This window comes from Mirounga angustirostris, unplaced genomic scaffold, assembly GCF_029215605.1.
Source record: "Mirounga angustirostris isolate CCGP_5_RB_7025 unplaced genomic scaffold, mMirAng1.0.hap1 SCAF_6, whole genome shotgun sequence".
NCBI classification, from domain to species: Eukaryota; Metazoa; Chordata; class Mammalia; order Carnivora; family Phocidae; genus Mirounga; species Mirounga angustirostris.
This window is the reverse complement of record NW_026991714.1, coordinates 93,822,113-93,849,984: the sequence shown is the minus strand read 5'-3', so window position 1 is coordinate 93,849,984 and position 27,872 is coordinate 93,822,113. Positions and strand designations below refer to the sequence as shown.

Below are 27,872 nucleotides of genomic sequence, written 5' to 3'. Positions count from 1 at the left end.
TGAGCTTCAGGAAAAACTGGGCCCCTAGCTGAGTAGGAGCAATTGTAACATAAATCCATTGTCCTGAAAGTGTGTAATAAGCAACCAAGTGCCCCACAGTCACCATATCTTTGGCGCATCACCTATGAGAAATGACGAGTATTGTAACAGGCATGCAGCTCAGCCCACAAACTTGGGTGTGCCAAGAGTTCTTGCAATTCTCAGGTTTATTTAAATAAAGGAGATTTAAAGAGGTAGTGAGAGGAGATAAAAGCAGAAATGTTTCTATTTTTTAAAAAAAGAGGAAGGCAGAGATGAAAATCAGAAAGAGAAGGGGTGAAAGGAGCTAGCTTGTGGGGTCTTGTGGTCTGAACAGCAGTGCACTCAATGCCCAACACGGGACAAGGACAGAGAGGGAATGAAACGTGCTAGTTCCTCCTTAGTTAGGTCACCCTCGTGGCTTCACAATTTAGTCAAAATGCCTGCATTTTGGAAAAGTAGATATTTTTAGACAAAAATTCAAAACTGCATTTCATAGTAAACAAAGAATGATTTGCAAATTGACTTCCTTTTTACAAATCAAAATATAAAGTTTCTCTTCTTTAATATATAAATATATATGTAGGGGCACCTGGGTGGCTCAGTCGGTTAGGCGTCTGCCTTCGGCTCAGGTCATGATCCCAGGGTCCTGGGACGGAGCCCCGCATCAGGTTCCCTGCTCTGCGGGAAGCCTGCTTCTCCCTCTGCCCTTCCCCCTGCTCGTGCTCTCTCTCTCTCTCAAATAAATATATAAAATCTTCAAAAAATAAAAAATAAACACATATATATAGCAAAGGATGGTTTACATACTAAATTTCTTTTATCTCAGCCTACAATTCATGAGCAATTATACAAATTGTACACACATGGAAAACACGTGCACATATAAAATATCGCCACATATTTAAAAATTATACCCATTAAACAATTATATAATCCTAAGTCACTAAACCAAATCTTTTATGTCCTACCTTCCAAAGCCTGGCTATTATTTTTTAGAATATATACACAAACCACCCCCCACCTTTCTCGAGATACTTTTAAACAAATTCACTTTATTAATAGAAACCAGGCTCAGATTTTTTATATTCTATATTCACCTGCGGTTTTTTTTCCACTAAAAATGTAATAAAAACGCAGGCACATGCTGCAAATACTAAATTAGAAAAACAGCTGTGCTTTTTACATTGTCCTGCCCTAGAAAAAAGGCACCCAAGACAATCCCAGCAGCTGGTATCCTCTCCATGGTGTGCTCATTACCACAAGTAAATAAAGTCAGTAAATTACTGGCAGAGCACGGGCGGCTATGATGAGTCTAGGAAATCACCCTTTCATCAAACTCTCTGCACACTGTATATTGCCAAGGCAAAAAGCAAATGATGATGATCAATGGAAGATTAATATTTTAGTCAAAGAGGAATGGAGATGAATGCGTACTATAAATTATTAACCAGCACTTGTACTCTATCCCCTTGGCACAGTGTGAACTGGGCTTCTAAAGAAACAAGATACATATCTTCTACTTACCTAGCAATATTTTCTTCAACCAATGAATAATATTCCTGAAGATGCACATTTCTGAGACATCCAAGCGGGAAATTTATATCTGAATTTCTCTACCTTTCTGTAACAGAATGTGGGCAAAACATAAATATTTCTTTGTTTATATTTTATAAACATATATGTGTGCTATGTTATGACTATAAATATTACCGTGCTAGAGCAGAGACGCAATCATTGGGCTGGAAAGCAAGACGGATCTGTTCTAGTTCTCCCTTGGCTGTGACCAGCAGGGACACGTTAAGCCTCTCTGAGCCTCAGGGTTTTTTTTAATTTTATTTATTTATTTGTCAGAGAGAGAGCACAAGCAGGGGGAAGCAGCAGCAGCGGGAGAGGGAGAAGCAAGCTCCTCACTGAGCAAGGAGCCTGATGCGGGACTCGATTCCAGGACCCTGGGATCATGACCTGAGCCGAAGAAAGACACTTAACCGATTGAGCCACCCAGGCGTCCCTGGGCCTCAGTTTTCTGAACTGTAAAAGAAAGGGTTGCATCAGAGATGGACCTTTTCAGCTTTAAAGTTCATCGAAGGGCTTCATAATAAGCAAATAGTAGGAAGAACTAGGAGATAGTTGTAACCAGAGGTATAGCATAAAAATTAAAAACAAATGTAAAAATTGTTCAGTTATTTAAGCCAACAGAATACATACTGGCCAGGAGAAAATGTGTATGTATATAGAAAATCATATGTACATGCAATCATTTGCATGTATAAGTTGCTCTCCCCTTGATTGAGAAAATAAGTAATTGTCCACCACTAACTGTTCACTGAAATAAAGGAGTTCGATCTCTGCATATCAGTAGCATACCACGAAGGTTGCACAAGAGATTATTAAATACTTAGCATTCGAAATCTAAGAAATAGTAATACTTGAAATATGGAGCGATCATAGACTTGTAATTTCCTGGATATGCAATCCTAGCAAACAAAAGGCAAGGCAGCATTCACTATGTGCTAAGGTGACCCTGAAATGAATAACTTGCAATGAAATGTGACCCAAAATGAATGGCTTGTTCACCAAGAGCCCACCACGGAAGAGAGGGGAATCACTCGCAATAATAAAAATCAGGCTGTGATGAGGAGACTCATAGGAAGGTGTTCATAAGCTAGAGAGAACACAGAGCCAGGGCAGGAGATCATAGGGAGAGAGGTACTTCTGACTCCTGTAAGATTTGTTTCGCACATTAAGAAGCCTCCAAATGACAGCTGTGACGCAGAAATGGGCGTCAGAGTTCAGAGAAGTTTAGGGACCATTTAGTTTTATCCTCCCATTCTATAGATTGGAAAAGTCAAGGTCAGAAAGGGTATGTATTTTGTCTTGTGGTAAGTGTTTGGCAGAGTCAGACTAGAAGCAAATTAAGCCTTCGAACTTCCAGTCAGGCTTGCTTTCTTTCACTGCTTCCCTTCTCTCTGTGTGGGTCCAAAACAAATTCTTCCCTGACTGACTTATGGCAAATGATCCTCCTGGGATGAATAGAATGTACTGTTACCTCTCCCTCCCTGAGAAGTTCCTCCCAAGCCATAAAGTTTTCCCAAGCTGACTAATGCTTTGCTTGGTCAGAATTGTTTTTAAGCCATCATTCTAAATATCATCTCCCAGCTGAGTGATCTGGGAACCAAGCTGTTCGTCCCCACTGACTTTACCATGTTAGTCCCAGAGTGGGAGAGCCAGCACGGCCTGTGTGATGTAGGTCAGTGACTCACAGACAAAGGATCACACGAGGGAACAGAAGCTCTCTGAAGGACTCAGGGTCTGATGTTCGATGGGCTATAAATGTCTCTGTGTCTCAGTTCCCTTATCTGTTTGTTACACAGGGACAAATATTCATTTACGTTTCCAACACTGTGGAGATAAAAAAACAATCATTAATATTTTTTAAAACTCTGACTTCAGAAATACAGATTTGACTCTTCAAGTAGGAAGCACATCTTAAAAATAATCTAGTTTATTTCCTCATTTCACAAGAGAAAAAAAAAGGATCAGAAAAAACTTCTCTTTGTTCGATATGAACCAGCTAGATGGTTCTAGAGTTAAGGCTGTAAGCTGGGCCTTTCCACACGCATTGCTCACCCTCTTTAAAGGGCTTCATAAATGGGACAATATAGAACACGGAAAATCGTATATTCATACTGAGTCGTGGTAGACACAAGATGGCAGTCTCCTACACTAGCAGGACAGAGGTTCCCCTCCCCCCGCAACGCACACCAAATTAATTGGGTTTCTCATAAATTATGTGGTAGTTCTTACCATATAATTTCAGATACGGAGACCGGTTGGGAGTCATCTCCTTCAGCCTAACAATTTGAGATGATCAAGCTGTGTCACAATGAAGGAGGAAGCCAGAGGAGGAGGGGCTGACTGTGCTAAAACAGTGCTTCAGAAGACCTCAGGGCCACAGATTACAGAGGGGGCTGCATCCCTCCCTCTCCCAGCTCTCCCACAACTCGGGGAGGTAGTTGCCCTCTCTCTCACCCACTTCCACCCATATCACTCAAACTCCAGATTACTTTCTGGCGATTTAATTCAGGCTCCTAATCATGTGACAAGACCTGGATGAAAATGACACGTGTGGAGAAAGAGACCCAAAGCTTCCAGGCTCTAACTCTCCACAGGGAGCGGTCATTACTTGGCACTTGCCCATGGGGACTGCTGTGCTCTAAAGCGTTCAACTGGATTCTTCTTGGGAGTAATAAAGTCTACTCTACTAGTCCCCACTATGCTCTGCAGAAAAATGGCTGAAAACAACAGAACTGGAATGGATTCTAGAGGAAACCTCACCCAGAGCTCTGTATTGGGGTGCGGGGGGGGAGGAGGTTTTAGTACAGGGGGAAGATGGGAAGAGGGCAGGCCGGTGGCTAGCTATTGGCCGAGTTCCTGCGAGGATGAGGCTAGTCCGGGGTGGGAACTTCAACTACTTGCCCGTGCTAGCTTGGACTCAGTGGCCAGAAATGCCTCTCGGACCACTCTTCCCTGGACAAAACAATAGCAGCATTTCAAAATAAGAAAAGAAGGATTCTTCTCAAAGACAGGAGTCATTCCACAGACTTGAAATCAGACCACACTGAAGCCCTGTCTGCAAAAATAATGGTTTTTCCTGACATTTTAAACAGCACAATTTAACGGCTCAATGTTGCATTTGACATTTAAAAAGTCATCCATCTCCAAGAAGCTTATTGGCAGATCTTCTCAGTTCCCAGAATTAGCAAATGTAGTATGCATGTGAACTCATTCTACAAGAGCCCAAAAGACTGTTTGAAAAGGAAGCCCAGAACACTGAGAACTAGCTGTTACCTACAGAGCTCGATCTGCCCCTTGCCCCCAGCCCTGCCAGCGCACCTTCTGTACACCACTCACCCTTCTGCTCATCAGTCTCCCCATAACGATAAGGAAGAAAAATCATAGGCTCCGCCTCGTACACTCTTGCAGTTAAGAAGGTGGCTGTACAAGAGGGGCACCTGGGTGACTCAGCCGGTTAAGCGTCTGACTTGGTTTCGGCTCAGGTCACGATCTCAGGGTCATGAGATCGAGGCCTGAGTGGGGCTCTTCGCTGAGCTGAGCGTGGAGCCTACTTAGGATTCTTTCTCTCCTCTCCCTCTGCCCCTCCCCCCCGCTCACGTGCTTTCTCTCTCTCTCACAAAAAAATAAAAACAAAAATTTTTTAAAAGATGGCTGTGCTAGATACAGTGGAAGAATTCAATTACTCAGTGCACGCAGTGGGAAAACAGGTATTCAAGAGCAGGACTGCCTCATATGGAATTGTGCCTACTCCGCAGATTATAAGCTACATAAACTTGGGCACATTTCTTAACCTCTCTGTGACTTGGTTTTCTCATTTCTGAAATGGGGACAGTAACAGTACCTATCTCCTTGGGTTGTTAAGATGGTTAAGTGGGTTGGTATTTGTAAAATCCTTAGAACGAGCTGGCAGAAAGGGGCTATATAATTGTTTGTTAGAAAACAATAAATAACATGTATATATTAACTCATTCAGATAATTCGTGTACTGATTCTCACTGAGCGGACACAAACCTAAGCCAGTTGATGGGGTTTTGGGATTTAGGTGAGGTTCAATGGGGTGGAGTCCGGAGCCAACGACTAAGAAAGGATTCTTGAGACGTCTTTGGTGCAAAATGGTGATTTTATTAAAGCACGGGGACAGGACCTATGGACAGAAAGAAAGAGCTGCTGCCCTGGGGTTGTGAGCGGTGGCTGATTATATACTTCGGGGTTGGGGGAGCTAAGGAAAAAGGGAGGTTTCAGAAAGAACTTTCATATGCTAAAGAAGACTCACAGGATACCCACGGCCTTACCATTGTCAAGTTAAGGTTGTTTACCGCTCTAGTAAGGCATTAACATTAAGATAGTTGGGAACTTCCTGGAGGAACATAACATTCTGCCCACTTCAAGTATCTGTTGATGGGCTGCAGGTTATAAAGACATTTAATTGTATCTACATTTCCTTCTGGAAGCTAGGCTATTGATGATAGAATGCTTTGTTCTTGTAAATTGCTAAGATATTTGTAAACTGAGGGAAACTCTATAAGTTAGTTTTTCCTTTAGGGCAGCCAGAAGTGCCTGAGGAATGTAACATATATCCCATGGCGGGGGGGGGGGGGGGGGGGGGGGGTGTCAGCTTCTGCTTTGTCCTCAGCTTGTCTTCTGTTCCCTCATCACAATCAATGTATCACATTTCTCCTGGTCTCTGTGGACATGCCACATAGTGCCCATCAGAGCCAATAGGATGATAGGAGTCTATTCTGGAGCTCCTGGCTCTTTCCTATTGAACTTGAGAGGATAGAATCTGAGAGGATACTGAGTCTGGAGCTGTTGCCACCATCTTTCACATATGGAAGAGGGATCTGTCAGAGAACAACAGAGGAAATGGGTTCTGTTGACACTATTTGAGCTGCCGGATTGTGGGATGCTTTAAGCCAAACTTCCCCCTAGATACTTTATTACATGAGCCAACAATTTTTCCTCTTTTTCTTAAATTAGTTTAGGCTAGGTTTTTGGATTTTTTGGGTTTTGTTTTTTTTTTTTAATCACTTGCAACTGAGATACACCCAGCTGATAAAATTTACAATATATTTTAGGGCCCATAGTAGGTATCATGGCCAAGAAATTATAGCTTCACGAGCATTTAAAATGTCAGGTTCTGACCTAGTAATTTTTGTCAGGTCATTCAACTTTTCCTGGTCTCAGTTTCCTCATCTGAAAAATCCAGAAATTGAGCTAAATTTTTTTATGGATCCTTCTAACTCAAAAATTTTATGACCATGACTTAAAATAAGGTCTTCTTGGCAGCCTTCAAGATTGCTCTTAAATTCATTCTTTCCATTCACTACAAAGCCAAGAAGAATAATCCCAAAAGAATGGTTTGTTTGGTTTTGGGTTGTTCGCATTTTAAGGTGGAAAGTGGAAGGAAGTGGAGAGTCAGTCTAGTGATGACTTACATGAGTTTTCAACAGTTTTGTCTTGTTTCATACATCCTAATTGGAATTACGCACCTACACTCATGTAGGGAAGACACAGGTTAGGTTAAAAAAAAAAAAAAAAAACAACCTTTAAGAAAATCTCGTGGGTCCAGAAGCTCACAGAGAGTTATGGCCGTTCTCTGAGAGAGATTGATGTAACCATCACCTTCCATGATATCCATTCCTTTTCCCAGAGGCCAGCACATTCTTTGCTGTCCCAGAATGACTGCGGGATATAGAAGCTTATGTATAAATGAGAGGAAAGGGTAAGGAACTGTGATACTCAATGCAGAGTATATTTTATCAAATAAAAGGGAGTATGATAAACCCTGCTAACTAGAGAACAGTTAGCAATTGAACTCAATTACTCAGAACATAATTGGTGTTTGGAAGAGGGGGAAAAAGGGCCATTTCTGAGCAAGTTAGGTAGATGTCTCCTCATCCAAGAACTAAAGATCATATGCATGATTCATAAGAAAGATCTTTAAACTATCCAACTTAATTTTAGACAAAATTCTAATAAGTTGATATCGTCATTTCCCAGGCCACCACAGATTAGCAACATCCGCTTAATAAGAAAGTGAGAATAGGTACTAGAAATGGACTCAACTGGCAACCAACAGAAAGAGAGGAGGCAGAGAAACGATAAAATGCCAACATGACTTAAAATAAGAACCACCGCAGTCCGAGGTCATTTACTTCCTACTATGTGACAAGTACTATTTTAAGTGCTCTGCAAATATTACCTCACTGAAGTTTTATAATAACCCTCTAAAGTACGAAGAAGTTGAACAACTCGCCCAAGGCCATACAATCCATTATCGGCAGAATCAGGATTCAATCCAGGCAGCCTAGCCCCCGGGGCCCATTCACTCAACCACCACACCACAGTGTTGCACCTGCCACGTTGTACAGCAAGCTTCCTAACTACTCTTCACTATTCATGATGACTGCTGGCAACAAATATAGAGGAGACAATCCACATATCCTGGGCAATAAAGCCAAGAAGTGAAAAATTCAGTGTAAGATATTTTTCTTCCGAAGTCATATACTACTATTACTAATATCATAGCATTGTAATAATAGTATTTTGCCTTTCAAAATAAAAACTTGAGGTAAAATATTAAACCTATCATGTATAGTAATATTATTTAAATACTTAGCTTCGGACTATGGGAATGGAGAATATGATAAAGAATAAGAAATTTTGATCCCTGGTTATCTCTTTCTTTGTGGAACAAATAACTTCTCAGAATTCTCTGGAACGCTTTTGTTCATATTATTATATATATACCACCTCTTTTACCCTGGTATTAAATATCACTCTTAAGCCACTAATTGTAGAGTTGGCTTTATTCAAAGTCTTAGGGTAGCTCTGTGTGTGTGTGTGTGTGTGTGTGCCAGAGAGAGGGGGGTGGAGGGAAAGGGAAAGAGTTTACATTGTGTGTGGCCAAAGCAAGAACTATTTACTTCTTTAAAAGAAATATCAATAATATTCATGCCAAGACAGCAGCCAAAGGAAGAGGAAGCCCAGAACTGGCCATAAAAGCAAGCCAGAGAAAGTAGAGCCAAAAATAATCTGGCTGAAAGAAGGAAAAACGACAGAAACAATGAAGTTGGTGAGTGTCCAATGCTGAGAATATTTAACCTTTCATTATTATCACATGTGGATGTGCTGTAAGTTTTTTTCAAGACCCAAATTTGACCCACATTCACACATGTGAATTGAGGACCTGAATCTAATATATAAATTCTGGCTGTTTCCTTTCCTAATTTTATCAGTAATTTTGAATTTATATGAGAAGGTTTATACTGCCTATGTTCGTTAGTTGAAATTTATGTTTCATATTGTTCTCAGTCAATATTTTTGGCGTTGATTCTTCAAGCCCCTGATCTTCCTTGAGCAAGTGACTATTACTGAATTGTGTGTGTGCTCAGGATCGAGTTTATTCTGTAGCACCCTAGAATCACTGGTCCGTGCAAGGCTCTTCTCTCTACCATCACACCCTTTCCTTCTTCATCACCATGCCCAATATCAGCCTGGACTGGGAAACCTGATATATTTAACGTTAAGTATCCACTTATCTTTGTAATATCCACTTATAATCCACTTTATAAATATCCATTCACCTTTGTGGGGCACCTGGGTGGCTCAGTCGTTAAGCATCTGCCTTCGGCTCGGGTCACAATCTCAGGGTGCTGGGATTGAGCCCCGCGTCAGGCTCCCTGCTTGGCGGGAAGCCTGCTTCTCCCTCCCCCACTCCCCCTGCTTGTGTTTCCGCTCTCGCTGTGTCTCTCTCTGTCAAATAAATAAATAAATCTTTAAAAAAAAATTAAATTAAAAAAATAAATAAATATCCACTTACCTCTGTAAAACACATACTGTTTTTTGTGTTAAAAATAAATGTTTATAATTTATGTAACTGGCATTATTCTGTAGAAGTGATTGCTCCTATATATTATTTTTACTATATACTATATTTTTAAGATCGATTCACACCGCAATAGGTACATCTAGTTTAGTGTTTGTAATAGCTGATTGATAGCCCATGGTAATCATGCTATCCAAATTACTTATCCATTCTCCGTGTACATGGTTCCCTAGGTAACTTCCACAACCAACCCTCTATGAATAATGCTAGCATCAGCATTTTCATAGAGCAGTCTTCTGTAAAAACATTTTTTAAATCATAGACTGTTTCGGAGTTCTAATAATTTTACTTCATCCCCAAGGAATGCAGCTGAAGGAGGTACATTGAAAGAGGTTAAGAATTTTGCACCCAAAAGAAAGAACTCATCAGGTTGCAGAAATGTAGTTAGTAGCAAGGACAGTAGCGAGACTAGTTCTGCCAACTCTCAGACTGCACCCTCTGGCATATTTAACCTATGTACAGGGTGTATAAGATACAACTTTTTAAAAATTAAATATTTTTCATCACCCAAGTATTGAAAATGGGTATTGAAGTGGCTTGTTCAGATAAATTCGATATGCTATATCCTCCAAGTCATAAGTTCTGAATATGTGACTATATTCCCCTAACTGATAAAAAGGATAAAATCACAAGCCACGAGGAGCTACATGGGCATTGCTGCACACTGGTCCGTGGCAGGCTGCAGTTATGTAATGTAGTTAAAACTAAAATGTTGGGAAATAACCCAAATTCTACCTCCGACCAGCTGTGTGGTTTGTTATTTTTGTGAAGAAAGCTTCCAAAGGGATGTGAGTCCGGTATCTTTGGGGGAAATATTCTGTGCTTCTGAACTCCACTGCCAGGGAATGGGCTCATTTATCATTTTGCATCTTCTGCACTAGGCCCTCTACAGAGCACTTGAACACAGTCATTTTGGAATCACTGGTGGGAGGCTGGAGTGATAGAATACAAATAGCTCTATCTCCTTGGACAGCTTGCTCTACTTCTATGAGCTTCTGTTTCCTCATCTAAAAACAAGGGAGAGTCTGGCATATAACAGACAATGAATAAAAGGTATCATTTTTCCTTATCCTTATTTTTTAGCTAAAGCCTGTGTGTTCCACTACACTTTATGACAAATGTGCTTTTGTTCTGTTATAATGACATAAAAATGAAATATACATGCCTTTATTCTCTATATTATACTGTGTCCTACAATTAGTGAAATAGTATGCATGATGTGTGCAGATGCAGATTTACCCCGAAGCTGATGAAGCCACCAATGCTGGTTGCTGCTGGGGCTCATGGAGTCTTCGTGGTGAGGAAGGGAAGGCAGACTGTGCTTGCAGACATCACTATATGTGTTTCTGCTAAGTCGCCTAAAGAAATCTCCCAAGAAAGGGACTAGAATCTCGAAATCTTCAGTAATTTGTTTGATAGATTTTCTATTCTAAATAAATATTCCCTTTTATACTCAATTTTATATTTGTAATTTTGTGTCCTTTAAAAAAGCCCGCCCCAAATTAAATGCCTTTAGACTCCACAAAATCTGGATTTGCCCTTGAATGTATGAACAACATTGTAATTAAACAATTTGAGAAATGCATATAGATAAATCTCAATTCACCAGAAGAGTTTTCTGGAGCAGAAGAGGTCCCCTAAGTTGAATCTTTGGGCAAGTCACTCTTTTTTTGTCTGAACCTTACCTTTCTTACCTTAAAACATGCACATTTGACTGGCTCCCTAAGATCCCTTCCAACTCAGATAATCCTGATTTGATACCTGTCTTACCATACTTCCAATATTATTTTCCAATATATCATATTTTAAAGGAAGTCCATAGTGAATACTAATGTTAAAAATTGTTGGGGCGCCTGGGTGGCTCAGTCATTCAGCGTCTGCCTTCGGCTCAGGTCATGATCCCAGGGTCCTGGGATCGAGCCCCACATCGGGCTCCCTGCTTGGCAGGAAGCCTGCTTCTCGCTCTCCCATTCCCCCTGCTTGTGTTCCCTCTCTCACTGTGTCTCTCTCTGTCAAATAAATAAATAAAAATTTAAAAAAAAATTGTAAGTCTTCAGTACCAAGAATAATTACATCCTCCCTCCAACAAGTATTTATTTTGTTAATGTAAATGAACGAATATAGATCTTAAAATAAAGCACACTCATTACAGCATGTCACTATAGAACTAACTTGCTTTATAAGGGCAGGAACATTTCTTCTGGTGGTTCTAGTTCAAAATAACCAAGATAAAACTACACGCTGATTTTCATTTATATCATTACTCAAAATAATCCATTCTGAAAGAGGAAGAGGTATTTTTACAGTCCCAATGAAACCAACTAAACTTGTAAACCAAGTTGCTTTAGAAAAAAATTAAATAGATGAGCCATTTATGAGAAATCAATGGTAGTTGTTAGATGAGCCATTTATGAGAAATCAATGGTAGTTGTTCTCTTCTGAGCTTAGGTAGTTGACAAGATCTGAGAAGATTTTAAAAGAAAGAAAAAAAAAACATAATCTAGTTTAGTCTTCAGGCACAAGAACCAAAGCTTGGAGCTTGGAGTCATTCTTTCCCGGTGGTGAATTCCACAACATATTGCTCTTTATTGGGCACAGGGGATTGGTTCTTGGAAATCTAGAAAAACAGGTCTGATGGAGTCAGAAGGATGGGAAGGAACCTCATGGAGCCAGTCGAATTTACATGTTTTAAGATGGAAAGGCTGAGGCCCAGACAGAAGTGTGACCTGCCCCAAATCAAATGCCCAGATAAGGCAACACTGAGGCCAGACCCTTGTGACCGCAAGTCTGGTGCAGTTTCTTCCTCACCACCCTGGGTTTGCAGAATCAGCTGAATGCTTTCATACTTCAGTGCCCAGCGGGGAGCTTATGGTACAAAACATGGAGCAATTTTTGCTCTTAATATTAAATCTTATAGTAAATTTACAGTAATTAAGATAATGGGTGTTGGGGACGCCTGGGTGGCTCAGTCAGTTAAGCAGCTGCCTTCGGCCCAGGTCATGATGCCAGGGTCCTGGGATCGAGTCCCACATTGGGCTCCTTGCTCGGCGGGGAGCCTGCTTCTCCCTCTCTCTCCCTCTGCTTGTGCTCTGTCAAATAAATAAAATCTTTAAAAAAAAAAAAAGATAATGGGTGTTGGTGGAAAGCTAAGTAGAGAGACTTGTGGAACACAGTGGGGTACCTCAAAATTAGGTTCACACACATATGGAATCTTGATGTACGAAAACGGTGGATTTGTAGATTAGAGAGTAACAATGGCCAATCAAGAGTGCTTGAACAAATGGTTATCCATATGGTAAAAAAAACAAAAACAAAACCTAGATCACTACTTCAAACTATACACACACACTCACATACACACACATTCCAGGTCCATGAAATGTAAAAAAATAAAACTTTAAAATGTTTATTTTTTTATTTTTTTTTAAAGATTTTATTTATTTATTTGACACAGAGAGAGAGATAGCTAGAGAGGGAACACAAGCAGTGGGAGTGGGAGAGGGAGAAGCAGGCCTCCCGCAGAGCAGGGAGCCCGATGCGGGGCTTGATCCCAGGACCCTGAGATCATGACCTGAGCTGAAGGCAGACGCCCAATGACTGAGCCACCCAGGCGCCCCAAAACTTTAAAATGTTTAGAAGAAAAATAAGAGAATGTGTTTATGTTATTGAGATAGGGAAGGATTTCTTTTTTTTTTTTAAACATTTTATTTATTTTTGACAGAGAGGGAGAGTGTACAAGCAGGGGAAGCAGCAGGCAGAGTGAGAAGGAGAAGCACGCTCCCTGCTCAGCAGGGAGCCCAACGTGGGGCTCGATCCCAGGACCGTGGGATCATGACCCAAGCCGAAGGCAGACGCTTAACTGTCTGAGCCACCCAGGTGCCCCGGGAAAGATTTCTTAAATCACAAAACACAAACCATAAAGGAAAATATTCAATGATTCAGCCACATTCTAAAAATGCATCAAGGTATATAATATATTTATATGTATATTTATATGGTATATTTATTTGTAAAAATTTATTGAACTATATCTTTATATATGTGTCTCTTATACTTTAATGTTTTTTAAAGATTTTATTTATTTATTTGTCAGAGAGAGAGGCAGAGAGAGACAGAGAGCAAGCACAAGCAGGAGGAACGGCAGGCAGAAGGAGAAGCAGGCTCCCCGCATAGCAGGGAGCCAGATGCAGGACTTGAACCCAGGACCCTGGGATCATGACCTGAGCCACTCAGGCATCCCTACACTTTAATTTTTTTTTTTAAGATTTTATTTATTTATTTATTTGGCAGAGAGAGACACAGCGAGAGAGGGAACACAAGCAGGGGGAGTGGGAGAGGGAGAAGCAGGCTTCCCACCGAGCAGGGAGCCTGATGAGGGGCTCGATCCCAGGACCCTGGGATCATGACGTGGGCTGAAGGCAGACACTTAACTGACTGAGCCACCCAGGCGCCCCCGTTACACTTTAATTTTTTTAAGTTTACCAAAAACAAGACACTATAATAAAAGTGAAGAGGTAGGCCACACTCTGGGTAAAGATATTTAGAATACCTATAATGGGGCGCCTGAGTGGCTCAGTCAGTTAAACGTCTGCCTTCGGCTCGGGTCATGATCCCAGGGTCCTGGGATGGAGCCCGACATCGGGCTCCCTGCTCAGCAGGGAATCTGCTTCTCCCTCTCCCTCTGCCTGCCACTCTGCCTACTTGTGCTCTCTCTCTCTCTGTGTCAAATAAATAAATAAAGTCTTTAAAAAATAATAATAATACCTATAATCAACAAAGGATTATTATCCAGAATATATAAATTACTTCCTCAAATCCAGGGAAAAAGATGAGTATTTAAATAGAAAAATGTGCAAAAGGTGTGAAAAGGCAAGTCATAGAATAGGAATCCCAAATGGCCAATGAACTTGAAAAGATGTTTAACCTCACTGGTCACCTGAAAATGAAAACCATAATGAGAAAACATTTTATATACATTTAATTAGCAAACTTCAAAAAGTCTGCTAAGACCAAATATTGGTGAGAATATAAAGCACCAGAAACTTGTATATATTGCTGGTGGGAGCAAAACTTGGTAAAAAATTACTTAGGAAGTTTTGGAAATATCCACTAAGTTACACACAAATGCCATAATCCAGCAATTCCTCTCTAAGCAAATACCAAAGAGAAACCCTTTTACACGTTCACTGGAAGACATGCACAAAAATATTCATACAAGCGTTGTTTATAATGACACCCAATAGTAAACAACCTAAAAGTCCAAACAACAAAAGAACAGATTAATAAATTATAGTATAGTCAAGCAATAGAATATAAGCTATGAAAATAAATGAATTAGAGCCAAATGTATCAACATAGATAAATTTCATTAAAATGACATATTAAATGGATAAGAGGAATCTATAGAAGGATGTTTACTGTATGATTCTGGGTCTTAGTCTGGCTTTATTTTCACTGAGAGTTTACTAAAACTCTTTGGGGAGACAGCAAGCTAGGCCAGGAGTGAGTCCTAAGAAACACTGGGCTCACACAATTGGGACATTTGGCAGGGCATAGTATGGGCCAGGTACTGGACATCAGGCAGGAATATGGTCTGTATTTGCTGCTTCTGATCTCACCTTGGTTAACCTTTAGCTCTCAGGAGCAGGTCCAAGCAGAACGTGTATATAGGGGAACAAGTGTCCTCATGTGACCCATAGAGGAAGAGAAGAAATGAAACTTTATCTGCACTTGATCCAAGAAAGCATAGTACAGATAAGCATAGGGCCAGACTCACCCAGACATTTTTAGGTCGAAAAGATATTGACATATATGCCTCTGAGTCAACATTGTTCCAATCTGGACTTTAAGCATGATGTACAGTTGTCACTTGGGGAACTCCCTTCACCATCATCCTGGGGAGTCCCTTCATCTTTTCCCTGAGCTGTGCATCCTGGTTTTTGTATCCTACGTCTTCCTCTTTCTTCATTTGTTTATTTATTTTGTTGGGACATATCACCCCACAACTTTCTAAGACATTATTTTTCGGAGAGAAACGTTCTGAGTCTGAAAATGTCTTGCCTTGACACTTCATTAATAGTTTGGCTGGATATAAAATTCTAGTTTAGAAATCATTTCCTTCTGAATTCTGAAGGCCTTTTCCCACAGTCTTCTAGCTTCCAGTAGTGTTGTTCCTTAGTATGAATCTCTTTTAATCCACCATGCTGAGAACTCTTTGGGCCCTCTCAATTTGGAAGGCCCATGCCTTTTGATTCTGGGAAGCATTCTTGTTGATTCTCTCTTCTCCATTTCCTCTCCTACTGCTTTTTTTTTAAATTCAGATTTTGGAAGCTCTATCCCTGGTTCTTTACTTGTCTCATGTTCTCTGTTGGGGTGGCAATGGGGGGCCTTGGGATCTGAATGCTTCTTACCAATCAGTCTTCTTTAGCTAATCCCTGCTTCCCCTTTCTCAACCCCTCTCCCATCCCTCCCACCCCTACCCCGAACCCCAGCCCTGGTGCCACCAATGTTGAGGTTTTTCAGGACTGTGTGGTATAAAGCTAATTGGTTCTCATCTTTTCCCAATATCAGTTTAGGATTTGGCTTTCTCAGGTTTACTGTCAATTCCCACTCATGCATCTATTTTTAAGCTTCTCAAATGCTGTTGCTATGGATTCCCCTTGGCTGTGAAACAAAATACAAACTAAGCCTGGTCATAAAAAGAAGAGACCAACTAGGAAGTGTCTATTACGTGTGATTTGTAGGTAGGTTCTCATTGTTCAGTTTGTGGAGACAGTCATACTCTCTTTGTCATTGTAAGTTTATGCCATCAACTAAAAATTCACGAGGGATTGAAATGATATCAAAGCCACCATCTTTACCCAGCAGTTTATATAATGATGTGATTACCATTTAATTCCTTATATCTTTTATTTATCTTAAGTATCACATAATTAATGAATGAAAAAACAGATACTACACTAAAGTCATTAAGTTTAAAGAAAGGTACCTCTCTGTACATAGATATCTTGAAAATTCCACCTATGTTTGGACAGGGAGAATTACAGAGCTTAAGACCATCAAGTCCAAACCTCTCCCCCTTATTTTCAAGAAGAGCAAACAATGCAGAGAGTTACTGTGATTTGTTCATGTACATTAGCAGCAGAACTAAAATTATTAGTAAAATCTACTCAAAGTTCTTTTGCTAAGTATCCAGAGACCTCAGTCTAGTGTTTTTTACAGTAAACTAAATTGCTTCCCCCAAAATTTAGTTATTCTGTTTAGTGTTTTTTCTACTGAAAACATTGAAATGATTCAAACTTCTTATAGGTTCTACCCATCACATCATAATCAGGAAGAACTAAACTTATATACATTGCTTGAAACAGTCAACCAACTGGATATTTTTATGTGAAAAATCTATTCTTAAATGAGGGATAAAATGGAACAAACTTAATCAGTTTCTCATGGTGATTAATCTGGCCTAGCTCAGGCCTTCTCCTTCACATTATCTCTTAACTATCTCAGTTTGCCAAGCCCTGGGTGTTTCACTTGGTTTGGGACACTAGATGTTAAGTCACACATTTTCATGATTCCTACAGATGTCTTTAATTTTATATTCAGACTTACATTTGCATTCTCATGGGTGGTGTGTTACAACACCCCTCTGCCTTTCCACATCGCCTTGGGAACACAGCCATCGTGGGGATTCAGGAAGCACACACCCCAGAAAGGATTTAATTGTTGAAGTTCATTCCATTTAAACAAAGTTGGTTCCCTGGCTTTTCTCCTTTGCCAACTAATGTGAACAATGGCTTATAAGGTAATTATGCATTCATTTTAAGACTTCAAGTATTGAGGACTTGGATTTTTCAAAGCAAAGAAAATAATCAGATAGTTTTCATACCCCAGAGTTTTAAAATTCTGCCAAATAACTCCATAAAAATGTCTAATACACACACACACACACACACACACACACACACACACACACTGAGCTACTGGGAAAATATTCTAAATAAATGAATCTTCCAGAATGTTTTCACTTATTATCCTTTTTTTTCCACAGAAAAATTTAAAAATACACTTACTCACTTTCACTTCGAGAATCTGAACAGAATTTGTAAATGCCTGAACAAAAAGCAGAGAAGACAGAGGAAGACTGCACTCCTCAGACACATTTTTAAATTTAACAGCGCAACCCTATCCTCAAATACACCCCATTCTCTATTGATTGTGTTAATGGATCTTAAGTATTGGATAGTTTGAGGTTAAGTGTAATGCTAGAACCTGAAACCAGAATGCAAGATGATTCACAGATCCTTGATTTGTGATTTTAAATGTGGGCATGAGGTAACATTTGGTGGGGCTTTATCTTTACCTGGGCCTGATGTGGGCCCGAACCACCTGCTGTGGTGAGCTGGGGGAATGGCTGGAGAGCAGCCGCCTGCCATTAAATTCATCTGCCTCTCAAAACCATGAGGGCAAAGAGAATGCTGCAAAACTCAGCCTTGTGCTTTCTGTTAGCTCAGTCTCTCCGTTTCAGCCCACTGTCCCTAGTCTCTGTCCTTTTCCTGGGAATGAACAATAATCCTTTCATGAGAGTCTTACGTACATTATGAAAGAAAACAAAAACCAGGGAAAAAGCAAATTTGTATCTCCACAGACTGTGTTCTCCCTTCTCCGGATCTCCATGTTCCTGTGAGGGGTGATATCAGAAAGAATAACTAATAGTTATGAAGCATTTCCTGAATCCTAGGCTCTTTACATAAACTGTCTTATTTAATCTCGGCACACATTACAAAATGGAGACCATTGTTATTCCTATTTTATATATAAGAAAATTAATGCTTCGAGAAATTAAGTAACTTTCCCAAGGTGACTCAGCCAGCAGCTGTGAGCAAGGTTCAAATCCTGACAGCCTGAATCTAGAGACATAATGCTTAACCAATGCCTGACTGAAAAAGAATCACCTCATAGCAGTTGCTAGAACAGCTTCCCCAATATTAGTACCCTACTTTTCACTAAGCTATAAAAATGTTCCCTATCTCACTGCTGGGCACCATGTTAAGACTAATTTGGATCCTCCATGAAAGAATTATCTTGTGAAAAATAACTTTAATGCTAATCATAATAAAGAGATGAGTCTTTTTCTTTCTAAATCAACTTGAAGTATAATTTTTATACAATATGTACCACTTTCTGTGTATAGGCTGCTGATTTTTTTTTTTTAAAGATTTTATTTATTTATTTGAGAGAGAATGAGAGACAGAGAGCAGGAGAGGGAGGAGGGTCAGAGGGAGAAGCAGACCCCCCGCCGAGCAGGGAGCCCGATGTGGGACTCGATCCCGGGACTCCAGGATCATGACCTGAGCCGAAGGCAGTCGCTTAACCAACTGAGCCACTCAGGCGCCCCTAGGCTGATGATTTTTGACAAATGTATGTAACCACGTACCCTCACCCAAGTCAAAATATACAATATTTCCATCATCTCAGGAAATTCCCTTGTGCTCTTTTGCAGTCAATTCCCCCAAACCCCCCATAGCCAGTCCCAAGAAACCACTGATCTGTTTTTACCATTATAGATTGATTTTGACTGCATTTGTTTCTGCAGAGAAATGGAATCATATAGTATGTACTCTTCTGTGTCTAACTTTGTTAGTTTTTGAGATCCATCCATTTTTTTGCATGTTTCAATAGTTAATTACTTTTTATTGTTGAATAGTATTCCATTGAATGAAGATATACCAAAATTTTTCATCCGTTTACCTGTTGATTAACATTTGGGGTTTATAGTTTGGGCTGTTATGAATAAAGCTGGTAGGAACATTCATGTGTAAGTCTTGGAGTGGAATTTTTTTGGTCATTACAATAAATATGTGAGTGCCCCAATTGCTCTACATCCTTACGAATACTTGGCATTATCAGTCTTTTTATTTTTGATTATTTTTTTTTAAGTAGGCTCCCGGCCCAGTGTGGAGCCCAATGCAGGGCTTGAACTCATGACCCTGAGATCAAGACCTGAGATGAGATCAAGAACTCACGACCCTGAGATCAAGACCTGAGATGAGATCAAGAAATATACCTTTAACCGACTGAGCCACCCAGGTGCCCCTGTCTTTTTAATTTTAGCCATTTTAGCATTTGAAAAGTGAGACCTTGTTATTTAAATTTACATTTTTCTGATGAATAATAATAATAATAATGTTGAGCGTCTTTTCTCGTGCCGATTAGTCAAACTATGCTTTTCTTTTTTTTTTTTCAATGTATACTGCAAACGTAGCAAACACTGATAATATTTTCTTTACAAATTAAAGAAAACCAAAGGAATGTTACCCTTGTACTTTGTATCTCTCTCTGGGAGAGGTTGCCCTGATCTCTCCAGTTATAATCTGCTTTATAAGACCCTGGGATGTGCCTCTAGGTTTGAGCAGCCGCTGTGACTTCCCATGTCTGAAGCCCTGGTATTTCAGCACAAAGTGGACATCCCCCAAATGTCTGAATTAAAATGAATTGATCTATTCTTTAGATGGAGCAGAAGCTGCATTGGGGGGGGGGGGGGGCGCAGGATGGGACTGTTTTACCAAGGTTTATTTACAAATATCTGTCTTGTCAAAGCACTGTTTTTTTATGTATTATACTGTCTTACATTTCATTATTAACTATTTAATGTCCTTACACACCATGATGACACAGAATAATAGACTATATTTCTTCAAAATTAAATCAGTTACAATCTATTAGCTTCTGGTAGGTTAAAGAAATTCATGGTAGCTTCTGTTGGACTCTCATGTCCCATTTCATAAATCGTTTGACCTTCGGTGACTACTGCAGGGTGGACCAATGTGGGAATGATTATGGCTTACTCCACATCTAGCTTTCCCTTGGCCTTCTAAACTCCCAAATGCTCAATGAGTTCACAGTGCTTCTGGCCTCTCAACTGTAGATCCCCTTCCTATCCAAACTCCTACCTCAAAGCCCATGCAGGGGATGAAATTTAAGGTGACAAATTAATACAAAAATCTTAACTATTATTTTTATCCATCATCCTTACCAGATAGCATTTATTTTTAATGGTAGCAAAGATCTCTTACCCCAAAAGAGTGAAGATTGAAATTCACAGGCCCTGTGGTAGGACAGAATGATGAGTAGGAAAGTTTTTGGACCACCATTTTCTATGATTCTAATATAATGTGAATGCCCTATGACATGCCATGTTCAAACTTTCCACATAACCCCTTGATTTTAAAAGATAGTTATCAACCTTCTGGGAAGCAACATATAAGCTTTGGTTTACTCCATGTGAATATTTCAATAATCTAAAAAGAAGTGCGACAGACAAAATCCCAGAGGTATTTGGTGCATCTGCCAAGGAGGGCCAATCATCATGCCATACCCCAACACTGCATAGAATTTCATGCCATCTGCAATTTTCTAAAGTAACTTAAAGCCAAAGTCCACTTGAAACTGTTAAAGAAAACCTATAGAGAGCTTCTACATAAAACAAAACATAATCCATAACCAATGTTTCTTTTAAATGTCTATTATTATGTCATAAAAGCATATTCTTACGTTAACAACAACAAAGTCTACGGCACAGAATACTAGGATGAGAATCAAGAAACTCAGGGGCCTTTGTCTTACCTCCACACTCACTAACTTTGGAACTCCAGACAAACCACTTTACTCCATGTATGAAATTGGGATTGTAATAAACATTTCTCCCTCCTGAGAATAATAGGAAGATAAATGTCTGCAACAGTGTCTTGAGTTGCAACATAAATCTGAGGCATTATTATTTTTAGTACAGAAAGCTTAGAAATAAATACCATATTGTCCTAACATTTTTGTTATTTTAATTGGTCCAAATTATATGTTTTTTGTGGGATTTTTATTTGGCTCTTTGTGCAAGAGATAGACAAAAAAGAACAAAGTCATGTGAAAACAGAGAAATAAGAAGAGGCAACAAATAAGACAACTTTGATTAACATATTATGCTAAAATTACTGTGAGAAATGAAAGGCGATTCTAAATTAGATAGCTACAAGACATGAAATCCCCTTCCTGAGCTATTTCAAACCAAAGCCCTGTGAGAGAAAATGAAGCTAAACAAAGAACACATGTCATTGTAAAAAACGAAGTAACAGAAAGCTCAAATAGCTAAATGGTTTCCATGATTAGAAATAAAGAAGGAATATTATTGAGTAAGTGGATCCCATTGTCAGGAAAGTATACAGATCTCCCTGAGGGTCAGGATGTTCTCTCTTGATTCTCTTTCAGAGTAAAAGGCTAAGCACCAGAGGTTTCAGCTCCTTGATCTAAATCTGAAATCTCATGGGGCCTGGGCCCGCAGGTATTTAGCCAAGGGCTAACCACTGAACCTCAACAACCAGTTTCGTCTTCTATCACCAAGGATAACAGCCTCCGAAAGCAAACAACATCCATCTTCAAATTTCTATCTAGTTGGTGAAAACTCATGTATCACACTTGAGGATTATGAACAGCACCTATTGCTTATTTTCATACTTAAAATATAAAAAGTTTCCATACTCTTGGTCTGGAAAAGGTAAATGCTAAAAAGATACAAAAGTTAATGAATTATATGGATAAAAAATGATTCTGTCCTTAACTTGCCAGGGTAAGAGAGTCTCTCTTGACACTTGAGCTGGTACACTTACGACAAACAAAAGAAAGTTCTACCTCGAACCGTGGAATTCATATGCAGAAGGTCTCATCCTGCTTACCACAGAAGTAGTATAATTTTCTGGTCCCTTGTCTGAACTTTCAGTTCCTTGAAGGCTGGATCTTGGTCACTGTTCTGCCCCTCACCAGTCAGCACAATGCCAGGCCCAGGGAAGGTACTTCATAAATCTTAGTTCTCTCATATGGCCCTCGCTAGGCCCCCTTTCTCTCAGAGAGTCTGTGGTCTGTGACCCAGATGCATGGCAAGATTGTGCAATCACTTGAAGTTCCAAGAGCTGTTAAAGGAGAGGAGAAGAACAAATAAGCAGCACATACTTCAGTTACTTCTGCTTTATTTGTTTTCTGTTTCCATAACGATAATACTTCACCTCGCATTCCCAATGATATAGAAAATCTGGTAAATAGCATTCCTGAGAGGACGAAAGGTGCAATTTGGAGGGGGCACTTCAGACATTCTTTTCTTAATTTCTGAAGACAACGAAAGTTGGTCTTTAGCTGATGTTTAATGCTATACTACTCTTACTCCAAATAAATAGCTCACATAATTTTTGTTTTCAAGATTTTATTTATTTATTTATTTTTGAGAGAGAGCGCATAAGCGGCATGGAGAGGCAGAGGGAGAAGCAGGCTCCCCACTGGGCACGGAGCCCCATGAGGGCTGGTTCCAGAACCCTGGGATCATGACCTGAGCTGAAGGCAGACACTTAACTGACTGAGCCACCCAGGTGACCTTCAAATAATTTTCATAATAGAGATATTATTCATAATTCCCACACAAGAGCACAACATAGCAAAGACTTAAGTAATTTGGGGAAAATCTGAGTCAGTTAAAAACAAAAAACAAACCTATATCTGTATAGCTCAAAATAGCTCAAATATATATTATGTATGTAAACATATATGATGTGGGGAACAAAGGCAGAAGGAAATGTAAATAAAATTAGATCTCCTTATAACCTACATCCCATTGACAAATACTCGAGAGAGGCCGATTATAACATTCCTCCAGGATCTTGAGTCTTCTTTAACATATGAAAATCCTTTTGGAATTTCCCTTATCTTTACTTCCTCCAACCCCAAAGTATATAATCAGTTGTCCCTCACAATCCCGGGGCAGCCGCTCTTACTGCCCACGGGTCCTGTCCCCGTGCTTTAATAAAACCACCATTCTGCACCAAAGACGTGTCAAGAATTCTTTCTTAGCCATCAGTCCCGGACTCCACCAAACCTCACCAAAACGTTCAAAAACTACATCATATACGTGTGTGTGTGTTTATAATCTACACTGAGATTATAATGCCATGGAGAGATAAAACCAACTCTCAGTAGGAGAAATAGTTACAATATCCTAAGCTAGTGGTTCTCAAAGAGGGGTCTCTGGTCCAGCAGCAGCACCTGAGAACTCGTTAGCAATGCACCTTCTCAGACCCCACCCCAGACCCACTCATTCAGAAAGTTTGGGGCCAAGACCCAACAATCTGTGTTTCAGCACGCACTTGAATTATCAAATCAACCAGTGTGCACAATGTTATATGTGAATGATATATCAATTAAGACAAAAAGCACGTCCTCCATGTGATTCTGATGCACCCCGCAGTTTGGGAATAACCGCCCTGATCTATACACATCACTATCCTTATTTTACCAACGAGGGAACGTGAACGCATACATAACCCAGCTAACGGAGTTGGGGATAGGAGCCAGAGTTTGTGATTGAATCCTCTGTGCAGCGTTGGAAGAAAAGAATCAACTTAAGAACCAGAAAATTTCTGATTCCTAAGATGGATGCTTTTCTAACTGAGGGAGAAAAAAATTAATCAAAACTTCTTAGGCTTCAGGGATTTCATTCCGCAATATGGGACAGTAATATTGTACTAACCTCCAAGAGCTTTGGATGAGAAAAATAAATCAGATAATGTATGTGATGATGATTTTTGGCCATAAAGAGTCATAACATTTTGGTCATCATTATTTCTACAGCTTTTTGATCTCAGGAGAAAACATACTCTCGCTTGCTAGTCCACATTCCCAAGCCACAAGATATACATAAACTTTTAAACATGATCTACTTGTAATTTTGGGTTTTGCTATAATAAGTTTTTCCTCCAAGTTGCAAAATTACATGAGCTATAACTCTACTCAAGTCAAAATTACTATGACCCATATTTTTGTATAAAGAGAAGAGGTAATGCTATGCGGTATTTTTCTAGAGAAAAAAATCAAGTGATTTTAATTTTATAAAAAATTTCTCAAAGATTAGATTGGTGCAGCTCTTATGCTTTTTAGCCCACAGAAGTAGCTTTCACAGTAAATTACCATTCTACATTGATTTTATACAACTGGTATTTTTAATGTATCATTTTTGCATGCTAAGTGGCCTTTATATAATAATCTCATAAACTATGTGTTCACTTTTTAAAAGTAACTTTAACTTTGTTATAAGGTATAATAATACCATTGTAAGTACCTGGGAGGGGCACCTGGGTGGCTCAGAGGGTTAAGCATCTGCCTTCGGCTCAGGTCATGATCTCAGGGTCCTGGGATTGAGCTCAGTGGGGATCTTACTTCTCCCTCTCCCTCTACCACCCCCACCCCCAGCTTGTGCTTGCTCTCTCTCTCTCTCTGTGTCAAATAAGTAAATAAAATCTTTTTAAAAAAAAGTGGAAAATGACAAAAATATATTCAAAAAAAATTTTTGAATCTGTATTCTTACCAATCAGTAATAGCTGCATTCTGGTTTTTGTCTTTCAAGAATTTTTTATATGCATACAACACATTCATACATATTTTAACAAAATAGGAGCATCTGATTTGAACATTTATCAGTATATTGTGAAAATATTTCCAGGTAATCATTTCTCCTTTATCAGTTCAAATGGCTCCATTATATTCCATTGGATGAATGGATCGGATGGATGGAATCCTTAACCAATCACTTATTATTGGACAGTTGGATTTTTCTGGTTATTTCACTTTTATAACTGATGGTTCAATGAATACCGCATACTGATTTAATTACCCTCTCAGAATACAGTCTTAGAAGCAGAGTTCCTGGATCAAAGAGAAACGTATTTTGGGGGCTTTTGATTTATATCCCAAATGGCCCTTCTAGAAAGACTGTACTTTCAGCCTCACCAGTAGTGTGTATTTTCCAACATTCTCCCTTCTGGAAAAAAATCTTTTCCACTCTAACATGTCAAAATGATGTCAAAATATGTCAAAAATAATATCTCATTGTTTTAATTTGCATGTATCTGATTGTTAATGAGATATCTTTTCATATGAGTAGCAGACACTGCCAGACCCTCTCATATCCTTCTGTATCCCCCTCTTTGGCTTCTGGTTGCTTCCTTCAATGCTGAGGGTGTTTCTTTGGTTGTCTAGCATAGGCAAGCTGTGCAGGGCACGTGGGAAGGGCTAGAGAATTAATACCTTTAGGAGCAGCCTCAACCAAGTTGAGAGATAAATACGGCAATTGCACCGCTGAGGTGGGATGACTCTAGGCAATGTTCCACACTCTCTCCCACAGTAGGGAGGGAGACCCTGGGCTGAGCCCCAGTTGCCCAGAAGAGATGGCTTGATGACTCACTCTTTGTTGGCTTCCTTGCCTTTCTTGTGTCCCTTCTCTACTTCCTAATCCGTGTTTTCTAGGATCATCTCCCAAATAAGCTATTTGAACTTCAATCTTCATCTCAGGGTCCTCTTCTGGGCTGGAGGACCCAAACCAAGACAATACGAGCTCCCCGCCCCCACCACCATTTTAGTCAATTACCTTATTATTCAGGCATTTCCCCATTTTCAAAATGGGGAACTCCTATATCACTTAGAAGTTAGATTTACCTATTTTGAAATATTAAGATGGAAGAGATATTTATGAAAGGCAACCTTGAGAGAACACAAATCAGGAGATTAATGAATAATTATAGTTATCACCAAATTGTTTTAGTAAACAAGATCTAAAATGTTACAAAGTATTATTACTAGTAGTGATAGCTATTATATTAAAAGTTAATTACCTCTTTATTTCAGATGTGCCATATTGAGCTGAGATTTTCTTGGAGATATAAATTAAACTAAAATGTAGGAAAAGGGGAAAAACTAGCAAGCTATGGTGAATAGTTTAGCCAAGATGTACTAAGTGTGTTAATTGAATGCTACCAGAAAAACTACATCCAACAATGTAAATATGTTCAAAATAGATAGCCATCGTCTTTAAAGGGAGATTAGGGCTCCGTGAGAAGTCTGCTGAGAAGGTTTAGATTGGAGAGACATTTTGGGTCAAAGACATTTGCTAGTATCTAAAATCAACATGTTCTTAATTAAAATACCAATCTCCCAAGATGGCTCTGAAACAGTAAACAATGTTAAACTAACCTGGCTCAGAGCCCAGAAAGTCGGAGGAACTTAGGAGTGCATACAACTAGGCAAACAAAACAAAACAAAAAACTTTCAAAAGCAGAACTAACCATTTGTAATTGGGGGAAAAGGGCAGGAGAGGCGGGTACGTACACAAAACAAAAGAAAATTGTCAGTTTGTATCTTGCTCTGGGCCAGAAATCAGACACAATGCTCCAGCAAAACCTGTTCAGAGACCATTCTTCCAGCTGCACAATTTAAACTAAGCCTTTGCAAAGGTAAAACAAGGACAATCTAGTCAACCTAACTGCTTTGTATGGACAATGAAAGTTTCTAAGGAGGACACATGAATATAAATCCGTTAAGAGTTACACTTAAAAGCCTCCTAAGGGTTATGACTGCCCTGAACTTTCATGTTACCTCCAGAGGAGTGAAATGGAAAAAAAAAAAAAAAAAGTTTGACTCGGTCATTTTAACATATTTTATCAGGACAGTTTGAATTTTTTTTTTTTTTGAACTTATAAGATACATTAAGGCTATGTGTCTACAGAATAGCAAATGCTCCTAGAAGAGATTTAGACAGACAATTCTGTCCAGATTAAAGTCAGTGCAGATGAATGGCTCTTGGAACTCAAATTGGGATGTTTGAGTTATACAAAAAGACAAATGCCCAACAATCCATCAGCTCATGCTAGTCAGATTCCAAAGAGCTCACCGTGTAATCGGTAAGGAGGAGATTCCCCTGAACATCTTTGTTTCAAACTAAATATTTATTTACTTAAACACATTTATTAGGTGCTCATCTAAACATTATTGGTAATAAAGACAAGTTATTACATTGCCCAATGGACTGAATTCTCCAACATAGTCAGCAGCCACCAACCAAATAAGCAAGAGTGGAGGTGGCCTTGGGTAAACTCCATCAAAGCACAATACCACTCCATGTTAGTCAGAATAGACTTGGTTTTCTGTAATAACAAGCCACCCCCAAATCTTGGTGGATTAACCCAACACAAGGTTATTACTTGCTCATACTACTTGCTCCCTGTGAATCAGCAAAAACTCTTACACAAAGTATCTAAAGGACTCGGGCAGATTAAGTTTCCACCAGCTTATAGCTGCGCCTTTTGGAACACAAGACCCGAAAGAGGTGGTGGAAGGAAAGGGATAGACTCAAGAATCCCACAGTTGTCACTTCTGCTCCTGTTTCATTAGCCAGAATTAATGCCATAGCTCCTCCTAACACAAGGGGGTGGAGAAGTTCTGTGTCAGTAGTGCCTGGAAAAGGAAGAGAACTGGATATTAGAGTAATTTCCACCACACACTCAATGACCTGGAACTTTGGCTGATT

At 39.5% G+C, this 27,872-nt stretch overlaps 1 long non-coding RNA gene across 4 annotated transcripts in view; it reads right to left on the bottom strand.

Annotated features, from left to right (window-relative positions):
* Nucleotides 1-27,872, bottom strand: part of LOC123840763 (uncharacterized) — a 61,628-nt gene that overhangs the window by 19,991 nt on the left and 13,765 nt on the right. The window contains exons 2-4 of one of the 4 annotated variants that reach the window (XR_010412449.1): nucleotides 22,207-22,440; nucleotides 3,222-3,420; nucleotides 1,546-1,642 (exon numbers count right to left, since the gene is read on the bottom strand). This is a non-coding gene — a long non-coding RNA (uncharacterized LOC123840763). Of the gene's footprint in view, nucleotides 1-1,545; nucleotides 1,643-3,221; nucleotides 3,421-3,825; nucleotides 5,102-22,206; nucleotides 22,441-27,872 lie in introns of those variants that run through there. The other 3 variants (XR_006790085.3, XR_006790088.3, XR_006790087.3) reach the window with 3 other exon arrangements.